This window comes from Leptonychotes weddellii, chromosome X (assembly GCF_054177405.1).
Source record: "Leptonychotes weddellii isolate Sample4059 chromosome X, ASM5417740v2, whole genome shotgun sequence".
Lineage (NCBI taxonomy): Eukaryota > Metazoa > Chordata > Mammalia > Carnivora > Phocidae > Leptonychotes > Leptonychotes weddellii.
In genome coordinates this window covers 82,955,855-82,975,880 of record NC_138385.1, presented here as the reverse complement: position 1 = coordinate 82,975,880, position 20,026 = coordinate 82,955,855, and the positions used below count along the sequence as shown (strand labels likewise).

General features: G+C 39.9%; 1 protein-coding gene across 1 annotated transcript in view; it reads right to left on the bottom strand.

The window, feature by feature from the left end:
- Nucleotides 1-20,026, bottom strand: part of DMD (dystrophin) — a 1,845,074-nt gene that overhangs the window by 151,209 nt on the left and 1,673,839 nt on the right. The window lies entirely within an intron of this gene.

The following is a 20,026-nucleotide window of genomic DNA, read 5'->3' as shown; positions in this document are numbered from 1 at the left end:
CCACCTGAACTGCTTTGTGTTCCCTAGCCCATCTTAAGTATAAGCTGCATCGTTTTATAAAAATCATTTGGAATGTAGGTACTACTTCAATTAAGCATAATAGGAATTTTACAGTAAAACTTCAGCATTTGCATATTTAGCAAACGCATAAGGATTCCATGTTTCTCTGTGCAAAGAACAAGTATGAGCCATGAACCCCAAATCGGACGTCCAATAAATGCAAATACCATGGTGTACTAATTAAAACATGTGTAACAATCTCTTTAGATCCATCTGAAACCATCATCTTCTGGATATGAGAATCTCCAGTCAGTTCACATTAACTAGTAAATGAAGAGGCCTCTACATTCAGACACAGAGTCCTTCACACCCACACAAAAGCCTATTTTTCCAGGCCCTTCCCCTGCAGGGAGACAGAGTAAGCCAGGCTGAGGAAAGTTCTTTGAGCCAGCTGCCATCCAAACCAGAGATTTCACCAAATAGGTTCCAGATCAAGTCCAACAAGGCTTCCTTCTCATGTGGTTTGCTTTTAATAAGATTTTTCAAAGCTTCCCAGAGCCACCAATATCACAGTGAACATCTGAAAAGATGTGAAGTTTAGCATCTTCACTAAAATAAAGACACACCTCATTAACCTCACGGGCCAGCAGTTACTTCCCAGGAAAGAATTCAGGTACCTATTCGCCTGCCAGCCAAAGTGCGGCCCGCTGGAAAGCAAACACACTGCCACCTGCTAAAAATGGGTACCTGGTTAAGGTGGTTCCAGCAGACTGACGACAGCATTCCCGGTCTACCTTAACAACGGCTCAAAGCCCTAACTATCTGTCGGCCTTTCCCAAACGATTGTGCCAAATAACAGGAATTTCAAAACTAGGCAGAAATTCTGACACTCTGCATAATCTCCCTTCCTCTTCAGCTACAAATAAGGCTTTGTATTCGATTAGACTCACAGCAGGTGAAAACCCCAATTAGTGAATTCATTCTGGGGCCTCTTTCTACCTTCCTCCCACACACCAGTAAAAAAAAAAAAAAAAAATTTTTTAAATAAATAATAAGGCAGTCTCAGTCTTTTCCCAGATCACAAGTAAATTAACCCTTGGATCTACCTAATCAAGCCCTTTAAGACAAAGAATTTTCACAGGAAAATGGGGGGATGTTGAAAGATCTCTCCTTCTTGACTTCATAATGGGGCTTACAGAAAATTCTATTTTGCTAGATGTTACTGTTTTCTTCAGATCCATAAATATTCAGATTTTCTGATCTAGAAATCACAGTTTTTCTTTCTACCTGAAAACTCACAAAGCCAATATTATCTAAAGAATGATTAATGGACAGTCTGCTGCAAGAGAGAATGATTTTTAAGTTATGTTCTTATTTTGGTGTATTTGAGGTGAGAGAAAATATTAAATTTTAGTTTTCACAGTATGCTTTGGCCTTAGGAAGTTCACAAAGTCTATATTTCATTCTTTGTAAATATTTATTTGTCAAAGGAAATTCATAATTGGACAAGGATACAGGTTTGGTTTGAACATTCAAAAAAAAGAAGCAAGACAGCTTTAGTTCTTAGAGTGATTTACTTACACTTTGTCAATTGCTTCTCTGGAAATAATTCACAACCCAGTTTTATTTATGAGCATATGATTAAAAAAGAGCAGCTTTGTCTTTTTTAATTGTTTTAGTCCTGTCACTTTTTTGAAACAAGTCGTAGTACTTATTATCCACAAGAAAACACCAAACATATATCAAATAGCAACGCAGCTTTTAGAAGTAGTCATTTGTTATTGTCAGAGGTTCATTTCATTTTGAGGCTTTTTAATTAAAATGCAAAATTCTACATACATGCCTGCCTAAATTACCCGTTCTGAAACACTCGAATTTCATTAAAAAAAATGTTAAATGCTAATGTAACCATTTTTAATACTTATGACTTGGTTCTTAAGATTGGGGAAAAAAGTAAACAAAGGAATTACCAGTCAATTAAGCGAACAAAGAAGTCATCCTAAGTTGAAACAGGTAAGGAAAATTTAATATTCAAATGCTACCGAATGAAGGCACCAGGGTTTTTTTTTTTTTCCCCCTCCCTTTGAGATGAATATCTACCAGAATCAAAAGCAGCTTCTTAATCTTCAGCAAACGTAGCTGTATATTCTGGCGGAGGCACAAAGGCGAGCAAGGCAGAGCTCCGGACCAATTCTGCCCCTTAGAGGCCAGTCACTTAACCCTTCTGGAGCTCTGTTGACTCATCTGTAAAATTCAGATACTACTGCATAGGGCCCTCGTGTGGGTCAAATGACACAATGACTAGGAAAGCGATCTGAAGGCTGGGGGATGCTATGTTCATGCAGAGTAGCCTGTTGTGCAGTTACAATTCCTTAAAAGAAAACCCAGTATGTCCAGGAATACTGTTGGGAACACAGTACAAAATAAATTCAGCCTAGACACTTTCACTTGCCATTTTTAGATTGCTGTATGAGGGGAAATGAGCGGGCTCAGAGTTTGTCTTGCCTTTTTAGCAATTTGCAAAAGGAACCTTTCCTTCTTCTGTTTTATACATCTAAGAAGGAAGCAAGTGGGTAAATTAAAGTAAGATTTTTTTTGCAAGATAAATCATGAACCACAAGCCTGAGATAGGAGTAAAATTGACACCCTTTCCCTATGCTTCTTGGGGGCCCGAGGTGAAAATATCCATACTATTCACACATGTTAAAAGGTGTATTCACGTTCATATTGTCAGAGAGCAGCGCCCTGGAGTAGTGAGAGAACCAGTGAATATTGGTTTTTGCTGGGGACAGTGGGAGAGAAAGATCCCCTCCACCCTGAGGGAGAAGTCCTCTTGGTGGCAGGCCTTCAACAGCCAGGATGTAATCGGAACTCCCCACAGATGGACGTGGACGCACAGGGAATCCGTAAAGGGGGAAATGGAGGTTAAAACCAATTTAACCACTTAATGATTTACCAAGGGCTGAAGCTTGTACTCCAGCTCTGGTTTATTTTTGTCAAGACTTTTTTTGGGGGTGGGAGGGATAAAAGGAAAATATGAATGCAAGGAATTTTATTCACGTATCTCCGATAATTTTTTTCATGTGCTGTACCTAGAATAAGTTTCTTGTGCATATTCCCCTATATTCATTTCTTTAGATGACGTGATCATGATGTATTTATTGGGCACTTACATGTGTCTTTGCCTATCAGTTAAACTCTTTTCACTGTTCTTTACTATTTGTAAAGCCTAGAAAATGTTTGGAGGGTGGACCTGGAAATAGTTTAAAATTTCAGCGTTGTAACCAGATTCCACTACTAGGGCCACCCAAATATGGCGTAGACTTTAGGGAGCTTAGAATCTACTGAAGGGGTGGGGGCAGGAGATAGACTCAGACATGAGGAAACACAGTATTGGATAGATTTTAAGTATAGAAACAGAGACCAAAAAAAGGAAGCAAAAGCGAAGAGTGGTTTGACCTACTGGGTTTAAGGAACACACATGCCAATGAAGAGTTAAATAGGCTTAAATCACCAGGTTTCATGCATGTTTTTGTTAGTATAAGAAGAGCAGAAGCAAGTTTCTTAAGTTGACTCTGAGAGCTAATCTCTCATATTAATAATTTACTGAAGCACAGATTTTTAAATGTTAACATACTGCTGTGTTATAAAATCAGATTATCCTCTTTTTGGAATTCAAAAAAGAATTGGGCCAGTATTGGCTTTTGTATCTCAGGAAGGTTAATATTCAGAAAATACTACTCTCCCAGGACACCTGGGTGGCTCAGCTGGTTAAGCGTCTGACTTCTGCTCAGGTCATGATCTCGGGGTCCTGGGATCAAGCCCCGCCTCGGGCTCCCTGCTCAGCAAGGAGTCTGAGATTCTCTCTCTTCCTCTCGCTCTGCCCCACCCCTGGCTAGTGCTCATGCACGCACTAATAAACCTTAAAAAAAAAAAAAAGGAAATACTACTCTCCCCACTAGAACATCAAACCACATTCTTGAGTTACTATCAAGACTCTAGTGTGGGAATCTACATCCTCACAGGCTGAATTACTCTCATCCCTTAGAAGTCTTTCCTCCTATGATGGAAAGACAAGAGAAAAATTGGCATTACCTGTACTTCTGAAGATTTTTCTCTTTAAAGAGAACTGGATTTGGAGTGGGAAGAAACAAGCATGAAGAAGGAGGTTTGGAGCAGAATGGAAATGTATGTCAAATAGACCATTACAATAGTCCAGTTACGAGAGGATGAGCAAAATGGCTGAAGGGGAGGGGGAGATACAGGCTTCCAGTTATAGAATCAATAAGTCACAGGAAAAAAAAAAGTTCAGCAGAGGGGATAGAGTCCATGGTATTCTAATAGCATTCTCTGGTGACAGATGGGAACCACACTTGTGAGCACAGCGTAACGTATAGACTTGTCCAATTGCTATGTTGAACACCTGAAACCCATGTAATTTTGTGTGCCAACTATACTTCAAGAAAAAAAAAAGCAGATCCTTTGGGCTGTAAGTATCTTTGAAAAAAAAAAAAAAGCGAGAGAGAGAGGATGAAAGCCTGAATTAAGAAAGCAGCACAGGGAATTGGTGGTGAGGTTGAATTCAAGACAGGTTATAGGATACAATCAATTCTACTTTTCAACCAATTGGATGTAAGGACTGGAGGAAAGGGAAGACTCTAGGATTTTTGATAATGGTGCCACTAGTTGAGGATTCATATCTGTGTATATACTACGTACGTATTTATACCTCGTATTGTTCCATGAAGGCTATAGGGCAACTTAGAAGAATGAATCAATTTCAAAAATGAATAGATAAAACCTAGGATGAAGAAAATATAAATAGAATAAAGCATTAAGAAGGGAGGTAAAGTCAGAACACAGATCTGAAGATCATCAGGCTTAATATAGTTAGTAAAATGTAGCTATGCACACCCACCAGGATGAGAAAGACAGCCAGCACAAGGCTTGGGGAGGATGTGGAGCAGCTGAAACTCTCTTGCTTTGCTGATGGGAATGTACACTGGTCCAACCACCCTGGAAAACTGGCCAAATGTATACAAGCTCAACACATGCATACCGAATGCCACTCCTTGATGGATTTCCAAAAGGGATGTATACATAGATTCACCAAATGACACAGTTTAGAGTGTTTCTAACATCATTCTTTGTAACAAGTGTCAATCAATCAGCAATAGAATATATAAATCATAGCATATTCACACAATGGAATATGATATAGCAATGAGAATGAACAAGTTCATACAACACTACGGATGAATGTGAGTTTTAAAAAGTGAGACACAAGAGAGTGCATGCTGTAGGATTCCATTTGCATGAAGTACGAGAACAGGCCACATTAATCTACGGTGTTCACATTCAAGAGACTAGTTACCCTTGGAGGGTGGGTAATGATTGGAAAGGGGGACTCCAGGGGACTGGGAATGTTCTGTTTCTTGATCTGGATGCTGGTTACGGAGGTGTGTTCAGGCTGTGAAAATTCATTGTACTGTCTACTTCAGATTAAACCTTTTTCTATGTGTCAGTATTTTCAATCTAAAGTTTTTGAAAAGGGGCTCTATTTTGGCTGCAGGCTTTCTGGATGCCCAAGCAAAAGAAAAAGGGTAAGAGGAAATAGTGAGTTTATTATTTGGAATATTGATAAGGGGAAAAGAACATAATTCTTTAAGTGAAGCAAACCACAATCTCAATTGCACTCTTAGATCTAAATAAAATTCCTGCATGGTTTGTTAGCTGCAGCAAAATCCCTTCAGTAGGTGTCTTTACGGTGCCCTCCACATAAGCCAAGGGTCTGATGCCCCTGAGCCAAAGCCATCTTATGGGAATCAAAGCAAAGTGAGCCAAGAATGCCGCTTTCTCAGGGCCGGGCCTGAGTTAGAGATAAAGCACGGTATGGTATTTTTCCAAACTGTAGGTCATGAACCATTCATAGGTCGTGAAATCTATGTAGTGCATCATCACAAATATTGTTTTTAATGACAAAGAATAGAAAATACGAGAATGGATTATACAGTAAGGATAAGTAATGCTTTGTGAAACTTCTTTCCACATACAAACACAGAGAAATATAGATAGAGATAACGTGTGTTCACGCGCGTGTGTGTTTGCACTGGGATGATATATAAAATGTAATTTCTACTGTGGAGTGGTCAAAAAACAAGAAAGCTAAAGACCTCCAGTGCATGGAGAAAAAGACAGAATGTGGACCTACCGGACAGGTATGCATAAATATAGTTTCTCTAGACGAAGATTCGGAAGTAAGCTGGGGGCAGTCCGCTTGCAGTTTTATTCTCTGGTAAGGGCTGGAGCCTTACAAGAGACTGGAGGGGCATTACAAGCTTCAGGAGGGGGACCAAGTCAGGGAGGCGTTCATCAGCTCTGAAGTTCTGGCCACCTGAGGTGCTGCTAGGGGCTGAGGATACGTTTGGAGCTGTAGGGAGTGTCTTCTCTGCTAGCTGTTCGTTGAGGGGACCGTGTGAGCGTACGCTCGGCATCACTCAGCCTTTTCGTTTTCTTCCAAACGACATGGTGGTATTGTCACATCGCAGGGGGAGAAACATTGCTGTGAAAAGTATTGTCAAGGGGAGTAACTGGTAGCTCACACGACTGCACACAACTGCGTGCTGCTTGCCTGAGCAACACACTGCAAAACATAAACTGAGAAATCATCCTTCTGCTCTCAGCCTGCAGCGGGACCGCCTCTGAAGCCCTTGCGAGAGCGCTCATGTCTAGGTCCACAAATCAGTGAGCGTGTGCCTGAGAGAATGGTGACACTTGAGGGCTGAAAGATGCCCATTCTACTTAATACCTATAAATTTATCCTATTACGTGCTTGGGGAAATTTGATCTGAGTGTTTATAAAGACTGGTAATGACTATACTAAAACAAAAAAGATTCTTTTTTTTTTTTTAAAGATTTTATTTATTTATTCATGACAGACAGAGAGAGAGAGAGAGGCAGAGGGAGAAGCAGGCTCCCAAGGAGCAGGGAGCCCGATGCGGGACTCGATCCCATTACGCTGGGATCATGACCTGAGCCGAAGGCAGACGCTTAACCATCTGAGCCACCCAGGCGCCCAAAACAAAAAAGATTCTTAAGCGATTCTAGGAACACTTTAGACAGTCTCTAGCTATGGGGATATGAAGCATATGAAGAGTCAAAGTAACAACATCTTTGAGAATAAAATTCTCTTCGAAAGAAGGACCAGCCAGGAGAATAACCAGAAAAGAAGTCATAATCCTTCTTCCTTCAGTATTTAATCATAGCAGCATTCACTGAATATGCTGCAGTAATAAGGGATTCATTAAGTATATTTCCCATCAGTATTTTTCATCTTTGAAGATCACCAGATAATAGATACTTTATTTCTACCCTTGCCTGTGAAGCTACACACCAACTGCCTAGCCCAACATGATTACTCACAAAATAAGAGTTATCAGGGCACATCTCATTTTACCTACACCTAAATTCAGCCTGCAAAAGAACTTGCTGGTAACTCTTCTCCAACACCCTGCAACAGACTGCAAAATGGCCCCAAATTCTGGCCCCTCCCTGGTAACTAGCTCCTGCAATGTGCCTTTGTATCTCCTCCCATCAGAAGCTGGGGTCTTTCCCCGCCCCATTCTCTGTGATGACCCTATGACAGGATTTGGTTTGGCCAATAGATAATATCAAATGCGACACAAGCAGAAACTGGACAAGGGTCTTTGTGAGGAAGCCTGGGTTACCCTGTTGGATCATGAGACACACAGACCTAGCTGAATCTGTTCCTAAACGACAGCCTTTCAACCATCAGACGAGCAAGACAGGCCACGGTAGCCCATCCAGCCACAAGCTGACCACAGAAAGAAGAGTAGCTGGTCCAGACCACCAGAATGGCCAAGTCCATCTTCAAATAGTGAGCTAAATAAGCTGTGGTTGTGTTAAGGGACCTACAGACCGTGGCTCATAGTTCAAGTCTGGCCTGTGGCCTGTTTTCACATAGCCTCCCACCTAAGTATGATATTTACAGTTTTAAAGAGTTGAACAAAAGAAGAATACGCAACAGAGGCCCTATATGTCCCGCAAAGCCTAAAATACTTAGAGTTCGGTCCTTTATAGACGTGTTTGCTGCCCCCTGTGTTAAGCCATTAATTTGGGGGGTGGTTGGTTATACAGCAAAATAGAGCAGATATACAACTACTCCCAAGAAACAATGTGAGAAACTAAGACTTTCTCCCAGAACTCAGTTGACATCTGTTCAATTTATCCTTGGTACTTGTCATCTAGTTGCTTGTTAACTAAGATAACACTTGATATGAATACAATAAACAGACATATAACCCATGAGGTTATTTTTGTAGTGTGCTTCTCAAAATTACAAATTCTAAAGTGAGGTAGAAGAACAAGTATACAATTTTTACCGGCTTTACTCATAACATCCCCACTCTAGAAAACCACCCAAATGTCCAACAGTGGGTAAATGGGAAAACAAAATACGGTATTATCCACACAACAGAAAGTACTCTGCCATTAAAAAGGAATGAACTTATACTATATGCTGGCTAAATGATAATAATAAAAAAATGATACTTTGTAAAAACAAAACAAAAAAAGGAATAAACTACTGATTTTTCAACGACTGTTATTCAAAATCATTATGCTAAGAGTAAGAAACACAAAAATACTGTACCATTCCATTTATGTAAAATTTTAGAAAATGCAAACTACTCCGTAGTGACAGACAGCTGATTGGCTGTTTCCAGGGATAAAGGGAAGAATGGTCTGCAAAGGGGCACAAGGTTGTTTTGGGGGGATTTGTAGCAGTGGTTTTATGGGTACACATATATCAAAAATCAGTGTACATCAGTACCGTACACTTTAAACGGATGCAGTTTATGATCTTTAATAAAGTTGATTTTTTTTTTAAAGATTTTATTTATTTATTTGAGAGAGAGAGAGCACATGAGAGGGGGGAGGGGCAGAGGGAGAAGCAGACTCCCTGCCGAGCAGGGAGCCCGATGCGGGACTCGATCCAGGGACTCCAGGATCATGACCTGAGCCGAAGGCAGTCGCTTAACCAACTGAGCCACCCAGGCGCCCAAAACAAAAAAGATTCTTAAGCGCCCAATAAAGTTGATTTTTAAAGTTTTTTTTTTAAAAGCATTTTAAAGTTTTTTTTTTAAAAGCATTTGCCCAAAAATCAAATTTAATGTTCAAAATGTATACAAGTGGACAGAAAATGAGGTGCATTACACAGAATGTTTATATAAATATAGGACAGATTCAGGTCATGCTGTCAGTCCCTTCTGATTAATTCTGAAAATATCAAAACATTAGATTCAGAAGCGACCTTACAGGTTAATGAATTACATCCTCTCATCCAATACGGAAATTGCCTTTAGGGGTGAAGCAGTCATTTCAGCCTTGAGTAAGGGGAGTTTGCTGCTCTTTAAGGTGGTAGGTTCTGTTTTTTGGTAGCTCAATTACAAAATTTTCTTTAAAAAAAAAACCCACAAGATTTTCTGTAATATTTACTTAAAATTGGCCTTCTTCTAACTCCCACATATGTAGCTGAATCTGTTCTCAGGGCAAACCAGGGAAAAACAAAACAAGGAAAAATAAATAAAAAACACAACACAACACCACAACCAAAATGCAATAAAACACACTGCTTATTGCCTTCTAAATATTTGAGGCCCTCTATTACATTCTCCTTAATACTATTTCTCTCTAAGCCAAATCTAAATACCTACATTTACTTATATATTTTTTTCTTATATTATATGGCCTATAGGCCCTTGGCTATCCTGAGGCTATTTTGAGCAAAAAGACCCATTTAAAATGTGATATTCAAAATGGAGTAAGTGGGATTGGGATGCTTAGAGCCCCCTTTTTTTTGCCCATATTAATGCCATCTATAACTGCTATAGCATTTTAGTTTTGTAAATGCCATACCACACTTTTTGTTCATACTGAACTCATAGGTTGCTGAAAGACTCAAAGGTTTTTAAACATAATCTGATATTAATTAAGGTCTCTTTCCTCCTGTGTTTTTAAACTACTTAGTCTAAATGTGAGATTTATGTCCTATTTAAATATGCCTTCATATTTCATCTCCTAATAAGAATGGATCTTTCTGATTTAAATCTATTAATATTTTGATGTATTTATGATATAAAGTATTTACAAGTTCCATCAATTTCAAATTTATTAGTAAGTATAGTGACTATCTACAATCATTCTCTCAACAAGTGAGTCCCTATTGTGGACTCAGTTCTATTCGGTAGTAAAGAGACCAAAATGGATCAAAATGGTTCCTATCTTCTTGGCATTCATAGACTACAGTGGGAGACATATGTATGAACAATCACAACTCAGATAAATGCTGGTGGAAAGCTGTGCTTGCTGCTGAATAGAGCAAAGAAGGGTTCACAGACGTAGTGATACCTGGGCAAAATTGGCCAACTGAGGTCTTCAGGCAGAGGGCCAGGGTGACAAAAGACGAGTTGATGGAAAAAGCAGCAGCTGTGGACAAAGGCCTGCATATCTCAAATACAGGGCAAGTACAGTAGGAGACTCTACTGCATGGTAATCCTCATCTATCAATTGACATCCTTTGGGTGTTTTTGTTTATCAGCTGCAAATTCACTCTATTACCTAGCCCACACTTCTTTCTCTTGTTCCCAAGACTGTCAAAAGAAAAATTGAAAAATATGGTGTAAAATCCTAGGATATATTGTCTATAACAGTCTTCTCATCTAACCATCCGGTAGCCATAACAGAAATGGAACTGAGGCGAATTTGGCATGACAAGTTTTGAGGACATCACGCTAACTACCAAGGAGTAGGTTTTTGTCAGTACTCTTCATTCATGTCTTCAGTGTCGTTTTTGAGGACTGTAGTGCTCATCAACAGCAAGCTGAATGGATTGTAATTTTTTTTCCAAAGATTTTTTTTTTTAAAGATTTTATTTATTTATTTGAGAGAGAGAGAATGAGAGACAGAGTGCATGAGAGGGAGGAGGGTCAGAGGGAGAAGCAGACTCCCCGCTGAGCAGGGAGCCCGATGCGGGACTCGATCCCGGGACTCCAGGATCATGACCTGAGCCGAAGGCAGTCGTTTAACCAACTGAGCCACCCAGGCGCCCCCCAAAGATTTTATTTACTTATTTGAGAGAGAGACAGAGCATGAGCAGGGTGGGGAGGGTGCAGCAGAAGGAGGAGGAGAAGCAGGCCTCCCACTGAGCAGGGAGCCCGATGGGATGGATGTGGGACTCGATCCCAGGACTCTGGGATCATGACCTGAGCAGAAGGCAGACACTTAACCCACTGAGCCACCCAGGCGTCCCCGGTTTGTAATTTTTAAAATTTATCTTATTTTTTAAAGGTCAAAATAATGTTTTATTTTTTCCTTGTATGACATCACCAGTCCCCTCACCATGTTTTCTCCAAGCCTACCACCACCATGCTCTTTCCATGGCAGCAGAAGTAGAGTTTTAATTGCTATTAGGTGAACAGAACACACTCCAGTCAAGTGGAAAGGGGCTCTGTACCCAAACAGAGGTTGGGCACTAAAATCACATGACAGCACTTCTAACAAATTAGAACTGGTCTTGGAATCGATTTATTTTTTTTAAGATTTTATTTTTAAGTAACGTCTGCATTCATCATGGGGCTCAAACCTACAACCCCGAGATCAAGAGTCACATGCTCTACTGACTGAGCCAGCCAGGCACCCCTCAATTCTATCTATCTCTTTATTTATTTATTTATACAACAAAAGCGTTATGAGTTGAGATTGTCTCTAGGATAGTCTAGAAAAGAATCCTGTTCCCAGTAAACTTGAATGAAAGTTTGGTTGGATTTATGTCATCTTAAAAGCCAGGATACTCGGGGCACCTGGGTGGCCCAGTCGGTTGGGCGTCTGCCTTCAGCTCAGGTCGTGATCCCAGGGTCCTGGGATCGAGTCCCACATCGGGCTCCTTGCTCAGTGAGGAGCCTGCTTCTCCTTCTCCTCCTTGCCTGTGCTCTCTGTTGCTCTCTCTTTCAAAAAAAAAAAAAAAAAAAAAAAAAAAAAGCCAGGGTACTCTCCTAAAAAGCAAGGGATCTGAAGGTTTCAGACTGTATTAAATTGTTCTTTACTTATCTGTGGCCCTAATGAATTTATAACCTTCAGTAAAGAAGTGGTTCTCTATTTCTGACTTGTAAGTCACAGTAGTTGCAGGGAAGGGGTTAAGAAGGTTAGAAGAGGGAACCCTTCTGTGGCTGTATTCAGTGTGTTCAGCTTCCCAGGGCACATCGCTGACTGAGTTAGGATTGTTTGCACCTGTGTCTCCTGCTGTAGTCTATAAATGCCAGGAAGATAGGGACCATTTGCATCCACTTTGGTCTCTTTATTATGTAACATAACCGAATCCATTGTTTCATTGCTTTTTGGTGGCCGTTTTTCCATTTGGTAAGTAAACAAGGTAACATACCTAGCTGTTTTAGTCATACATCAAAAGTAATGTTTATTTACTTTCCTAAAATTGCACTCTAATCTCCAGTTTGCATCACCCAGGAGCTTCATATACTTTGGCAGATTTTAACTATAGCTACATAATTGGCATATATTTATATTTAATTTTAATCAAATGTAAAGACGTATGCAAAACAAAGACTTTGCTCAAAGCTCCCTTTATAGATGAAATATGATTATTGAACTTAACAGTAGACCATTCACTGGGGGGAAATTGCTTGATGTACTTCTTCCCTCTACTTTTCTACCCTTTGGTGACATTGGTTGTATTTCAAGATTCTGAATGCTGTAAACGAACAGTTTACTGGCGCAGCATCGTTACCCACAGCAAAAAGAAATGTGCTACCTAGGACTAATAAAGTCGTTTATGAGTTTCAATGAAGAGCAAATGCAAATGGTAAAAAAAAAAAAAATTCCATTATTTATTAGCAGTAAACCCAGTATTTTTTTAAAGCAGTTTTCACAGAAGCTCTACTTATGTTAGCTTTTCCTAAACCTTTCTGCAAAGTGTCAGTTCTTTCTAATATATAATCAAGGGAATTTTGTGTGGGGAAGAAAACTTCTTATCTTTGTAAAGGACAGTTAGAGGAGAGCTGGGAAAAACAAGAAAGCCTGTGCATGAGGATTAAGTGTGAACATAGGAATTGAATGCATTCCAACTATTATTTTAAAAACATCCGGAAAAAGGGGCTTTTTTAGTCAAGCAGAGTCTTATTTCCAACTTTAGACTATTTCCAAATTTAATAATATGCATTATTCTGAAAACGAAGGCAGATACACATATTATCCCCAAATAATTCTGCATTAAATTCACCCACTGGTTTTTTAAATTAAATTTCCTAACCTTTTGTATCAATCCATTGATGTATGTTTTTTGACTTTTCTAACCCGAGGAAATTTTAGTAACTTTTAATAATAATGAATTCAATCAAATTTTAGGTGAAATTTTTACTGAAAGAGCCAAGAGAGTCTGATTAGGTTGCACCTAAAATTTAACTTTTTACATAAAAATTAACAAAAGCACAACAGTTGAAATTTGGCACAAAAAATATCCTTTGGAGAAATGAAAATGGTTATGTTTTCACAGAAGAAGTTTGTATTTATAGGTATCTTTTCAACCTGGCAAATTTAAATCCAGGACATGAATTCAGACAGTATAGTGTCTGAAGAGTGAGGAAAGGCAAAAATATGTCCAACCCTACTTATCCCACTGAATTACGCTTTTTAAAAAAGATTTATTTATTTGAGAGAGAGAGAGAGAGAGAGAGAGCACAAGCAGGGGGAGGGGCAGAGAGAGGGAGAGGGGAAGCAAACTCTGCTGCACTCAGTGCCCGAGGTGGGGCTCAAAACCAGGATCCTATCAGGACCTGAGCGGAAACCAAGAGTCTGATGCTCAACGGACAGAGCCACCCAGGTGCCCCTGAATTATGTTTTTAAAAAAATATATATTTTAAAAGCCAGGTGATTTCTTTCTTTTCTGAGGTTAGCTCTCTGAAGCAGATGCTGCCAACTTGATAACATAGTTATTACTGTAAAAAGTTTATATTCACAAAAACTCACACTTAATTTGGTCCTGATAACTGCTCTGACTTGGTCTACTTTTCACCTTAGCCCCCATTTATTCTCTGATGTAAGAGTCATATTAAGAACCATGAACATTATGCAGAGAATGATCAAATATGTGGGCTAATTTTCGCAAAGAACTTAACCTGGAGAGGGAAAAAGAAAATGAAATATGAAGCAAGAACAAGAAAATATTATTTTTGACCTCATCGAGGGAATGGGAATATTGTCAACAGATTCGTAACACCTTCCTCCCCAACAGGATGGCTCGCCGTGCGATGAACATGCTCACAACAGGTGTGGTGGCAGGCCAATCGGGGAAAGACATATCCGGGGGATGTGTTCCTAGCAATACCTCTGCTTCATCCCAGATACTCTATTGACAGTTTCTATCAAGGGCCTGCCTCTGAGGGAAAAATAGAGAGGAGAAAGAAAGTTCATGAAGACAAAGACTCCTTGGTGATAGGTTCTTGAGAAAGAAGAAAACCACCAACGAAAGAGGCTCTGGAGCTCCAACATCTGGAATTTCAGCCTAGAAACTGAGTACCTGGTGAGCCGTAGAAAGAACTCCATTGTCAGTGTGATCATCATTCCTTTTCTATCACTGCCGTGGTGAATTGTCAGAAAGGAAATGTAAACTCCTTGTTCAGGAACTGCAATAGTGAAGTGTTTCTGATGATTAAGTTCTGTTCTTCCCACTCCAACTCCCCTTAAAGATCATATGAACACCTATATACATACATGTATATATATATGTATTCTTTTTTTTTCTATCACTCTCTTTCTGTCCCTCTGACACCTCACTTTGGAATGGACTAGTGCTTTGCATCTCCAGTCATTTATCACACATTGTGGAGACCTGCAGTTTTAGATATGAAACCATTTGGTCTGTCAATCTACCTAGCAAGCATCCTCAATGTCTTTAAAATGCTATTCTGAAGGACCATCTGCAATAAGAATGATCATTAGATGACGATAAACAGTACTGGGTCACAGATGGAGAAAGTAATAGTATTTGAGAGCCATTTTCATGTTAATATTACAGATTACATATGAAAGACATGTGCCAGTAATGAAGCAGAAAACAAAGAGGGTGTTGGAGAAGAGATGTCATACTACGGAAAGCAACGATATAATAAGGAGAATGGCCCCAAGCCATCTGCTTTTATTTATTTATTTTTAAAGATTTTTATTTATTTATTTGAGAGAGAGAGCGTGTGCCCATGAGCGTGAGGGGAGGAGCAGAGGGGGAGGGAGAGAATCTCAAGCCGACTCCAAGCTGAGCAGAGTGGAGCACAGAGCCCAATGGGGTTGGGGGGGGGTTCGATCCCATGACCCTGACATTATGACCTGAGCCTAAACCAAGAACTGGATGCCCAACCAATGGAGCCACCCAGGCACTCCCCAAGCCATCTGCTTTTAAAGCTTACCATATTTAGGCTGTTAGGACCACTGCATTGTCCCTAGAGGTGTTATTCTGAGACAACAAGGAAGTAGGCAAAGCTAATAGGAGTTAAACTATTGTCAGTAATTTTTAAAACCTTATTATAAATTGGTTTTTTCCCCCACAAACTCCCAGAGGGATAATATAAACTCTTCCTCTACTTGGTGCTTTTACCTTGGTCTATTTAGGGTGCTTGGTCTTTTATTTATGCCCAACCCCCCAATCCCTCCCATTTTGAAGCTCTTTTCTAGGGCATTAAAGACAGTTCTGCCAAGTTGAGATATTTACTCTTTGTGTAAAAAGAAGCAAATTCTTAAACACACAGATGCTGTGTTGTGAATAAAAAGATAAACACTTCAGCCGGTTCTTTCAACCTTCGAAGTCTAGCTCCGTGAGGGAAATAGATCTCCCCATATATTCCTATGCATGTAAAAACAACATAGTTATATTAATACAAAGTAATTTAACAAATGGAGAAACTACTGGAAAATACCTCAGTTGCTACCTTTCTAATTAAGGATCACCATATGCACTACAGAATATAGGATACGTGACTAGTTGAAGGGGGTTAACTTTTCACATTTGGGACTTTTAAAATGTTTTTTAGTGTTCACTTATGCACATCACAAGTCTGAAGAGATGAGAAAAGAAGCATAAACAGTGGGGCTCAGGATCCTAAAATGAGGTTCTCAGGTATTGATTTTCACTAATGCGCTCCTCTAAAATGGTTTCTGTCTTTTGTGCTTCCAAAATTAAAACTTTATCCTTAGGTTTTGCAATTTGGATCTTGTAAGGAGAGAAAGAGGGAAGAAAAAAAAGTTTAGGATTCAGGGGCGTAATAAACTCCAGCTAGCATATCATGGGCCTAGTTATGTCTAAATAAATAAATGATCAAAAATAATCTTATTAAAAAACAAAATCATATTGGGACTTTGGAAAATAAATACAGGTAAAACAAGTGAAATGAAAATAGGAAGGATATTAAAATTCAGAGCCTGATTGATTATGTATTCGCCAGATCAAAGCCTCTGGGTGATAATGAGCCACTGAACAGGGATTAGCACCTGTCCTGTTCAGCTAGCAGCTGAACCTACCAAGGACAGCTGGACAAGAACACTTAGCTAAAATTAGCCTTTAGAAGTATGAGCTACATTTTTTTCACCTGTTTCTCAGCTCTGCATCTTTATCACTCATGCCAGAAGTAAAAAGCTTTTTATATGTTGATGCTGTTTTTGCCCTGGGGAAAACACAGCTTTGAACACCAATATTCCCAGTAGCTTGCTACCAAGTAACAGAAGCTTGCTTCCTAGACCTGATAAGCTAAGATGTCAGATGCACTTGGGTTTTCCTGCCACTGGCTCATCATGTGCTCAATCTGAGCCACTGCCAATTCTTTCAAAAGCAAGTAGAAGCATAAATCCTCAACAGTACCCAAATTATTAGAAGTCACTTATCCCTACACTCTTTACTCAGAGATCATCATTTCATTGGAACCTACTCAAAACAGCAAGGGATATGCACACCGGGAAAGTTGATCAAATAATTTCTTAAAAATATTTTATTTATTTTTTTGACAGAGAGAGAGAGAGAGAGCACAGATAGGCAGAGCTGCAGGCAGAGGCAGAGGGAGAAGCAGGCTGCCCCCTGAGCAGGGAGCCTGACATGGGGCTCGATGCCAGGACCCTGGGATCATGACCTGAGCCAAAGGCAGACGCTTAACCGACTGAGCCACCCAGGCACCCCTGATCAAATAATTTTGATTCAAGATGGTAGATTAAAAAATGAGGCACAGGGGCGCCTGGGTGGCTCAGTCATTAAGCCTCTGCCTTCAGCTCAGGTCATGATCCCAGGGGCCTGGGATAGAGCCCTGCATCGGGCTCCTTGCTCCGCGGGAAGCCTGCTTTTCCCTCTCCCACGCCCCCTGCTTGTGTTCCCTCTCTCGCTGTGTCTCACTCTGTCAAATAAATAAATAAAATCTTAAAAAAAAAAATGAGGCACAGGGTGATCTTTATTTGGTGCTCTAAGTTGTTTTAAAGTCAGCAATTTGTTTTGAGAGTTATTATAAAATAAGCGAATGGGCAAATCAAAAATAATCTACTGCCTTGGTGCTCAAAGTCTGGTCCACACACCAGCCGCAGCATCACCTGAGAGACTGTTAGAAATGCAGAGTCTCAGGTCTCACTCCAGATGGACTGAGTCAGAATCTGAATTTTAACAAGATTCTCAGGTGTTTCATATGCACATTAAAATTCCAGAAGCAATGTTTCTCTGTGTTTAATTGGAACTTCTTTTTCTTTGTTCTGTTTGTATTGGAATGCTTTCATTGGGATATGACATTTTAGCACAAACCAGGGCCGAGGAAACAGGGGTGTCGAAAGAGCAAATACTTATGGTATGCCTACTTTTCCAAGTGTAGCCCACACAGACTGCAAGAAAGAGGAGCTTCACCGTTGGGGTACTGGAGGAGGCCTTGTGATGTGAGGACGTCTGTACCTTTCTATAATGGAATAGTTTTATTTTTCTCATTAGCCTCTAATCTGAAAGTTTCTCTATCTACGAAAAGGAACTGAGAATGGAATCCTTCTACTGCCTAATGTAAGGTAGAACCCAGAAGGGGAAGAGGGGGAGGGGAAGAGGGGGGAGGAGAGAGAGAGAGGAGAGAAACACAGAAGAGAGAGAAAACATTCTAGATGGCAAATAACCGGCAGCAGACACTTTGTATAACATATTGGAAGTAGCGTGCCTTAGCAGGTTGATGAGGAATCCCCATTTCAAAACGTGCACTTGGAGCACATGTAGACAGAGACCAAGAAGTCTTGTCAATGAGTACTGAAAAGTCTGAGAAAAGAAAACACTGTATGTGGCTCAAGACTGGACTAAAGCACAATGAAGAGAATCAATAAGAAGGGGATGTTGGGGGGAAAGTATGATCTATAGCAGGACTGGGATAAAATATCTTTTTCTGATTTGTCTAGTTCCTACTAAAGAGGAACTGAAAGCTAATATCAGAATGCCCTGGTATGAGTTTAGGTATATAGGGATTTTTTTAGTTATGTGCTTTTGTATCTAGTCAGGCTTCAGTTACGTGTACAGCAAATGGAAAATCATTCTCATTTATATTGCATGAGTTCAGTCATTCTCAGGAAATCTCTTCTGATGTCTTGAAATCTCCAATTAAAGGCTTCTTCAAATAGTCCAATCAAAAACACTTATGGATTCCTTCCAATAGATAAATCTCTGAACCAGGCACTCTTCAAAATGATAACCAGTGGCAAGATTCTAGTGTTCAAGAAAGACAGAGCAGTAAGTGGTCTCCCAAGGCCATTGAATTAGTGTGCCAACTTTAGCCATGACAGAAGGGAGTGAAAAGGACTGCTTCAGAGCAGTACAAGTGGAAGAAAGGAAGGAGAGGAGAAAGATTTAAGAGGGAAAGAGTCAGATGTTGTGTAATGGTTGGAACCTGGACACAAGTTGGGGAACAGAACGTCAAAAGAGCACAAGAGTGTGTTTATTTCTCTCAAAATAGAAAATTCCACACACCTTACGCAAGAACTTCTCTAGTTTAGTCTGTATTATCTACTTAGGGCAGGTAGGCCAACTGGTACCTTCAGTCTTTTTCAAAGGCCTGAAACCTAGGTGCATCCAGGAATAAGCAAGCCCTTCCCTTTACTACCTGCAAGATAAAGCTGCTCAATTGTTGAGTGAATTTTATGTCAGTCAAAGGAAGTAATGTGGGTAGGTTGCCAACAATTTATCAGATAACCAAGTACAATCCCATTAAGATAACAGTAATACTCTTGAAGACTTACAGAGCCATATAGAGGTGGCTTTTGTCTGGAAAGGACAAAGGAACTGAATAATGTCCTCAGTTCTCTGCCACGGAGACTTTTAAGACAAACCAAGCCATTTTGTATGTGCTTTGCCCATTGTATCAGAAATAGCAGGTGATTTTATTACACAGAATCCATTTCAAAATGCTAGGAATAACTGACAGCTGCCAACTTTAGAACAAAGATTCCTACTGGAATAATCAAATTTGTGCTGTTCTTATTCATTTACTCTAAGACCTAAAATGAATAAATAGAAAATTCCCACATCTTATTTTTAGGCCTAGGGGATGCATAACTAGTACTAACATTCTTTGCCAACTTTCTTGCTTTTCTTAAAGAAATACAAAATCATAAAATGTTAACATTCTGATATGCAATTGTAGTTAAATGTTTACTATAATTGGCAAGACAGACTCAGTTGTGTTTATTTGGTTGTTTTGATCATATGAAATGGAGCATAAATTCTAATTTTTGTTAGTTCCATATCAAATTAAAAAAGTAAATAGAACTTTTCAGGTTATGTTTCATTTCCTAATTTGCCTAACAGACACTTTTAAAAAAAGGTAAAGTGGAGGGGCGCCTGGGTGGCGCAGTCGTTAAGCGTCTGCCGCCTTCGGCTCAGGTCATGATCCCAGGATCCTGGGATCGAGCCCCGCATCGGGCTCCCTGCTCTGCGGGGAGCCTGCTTCTC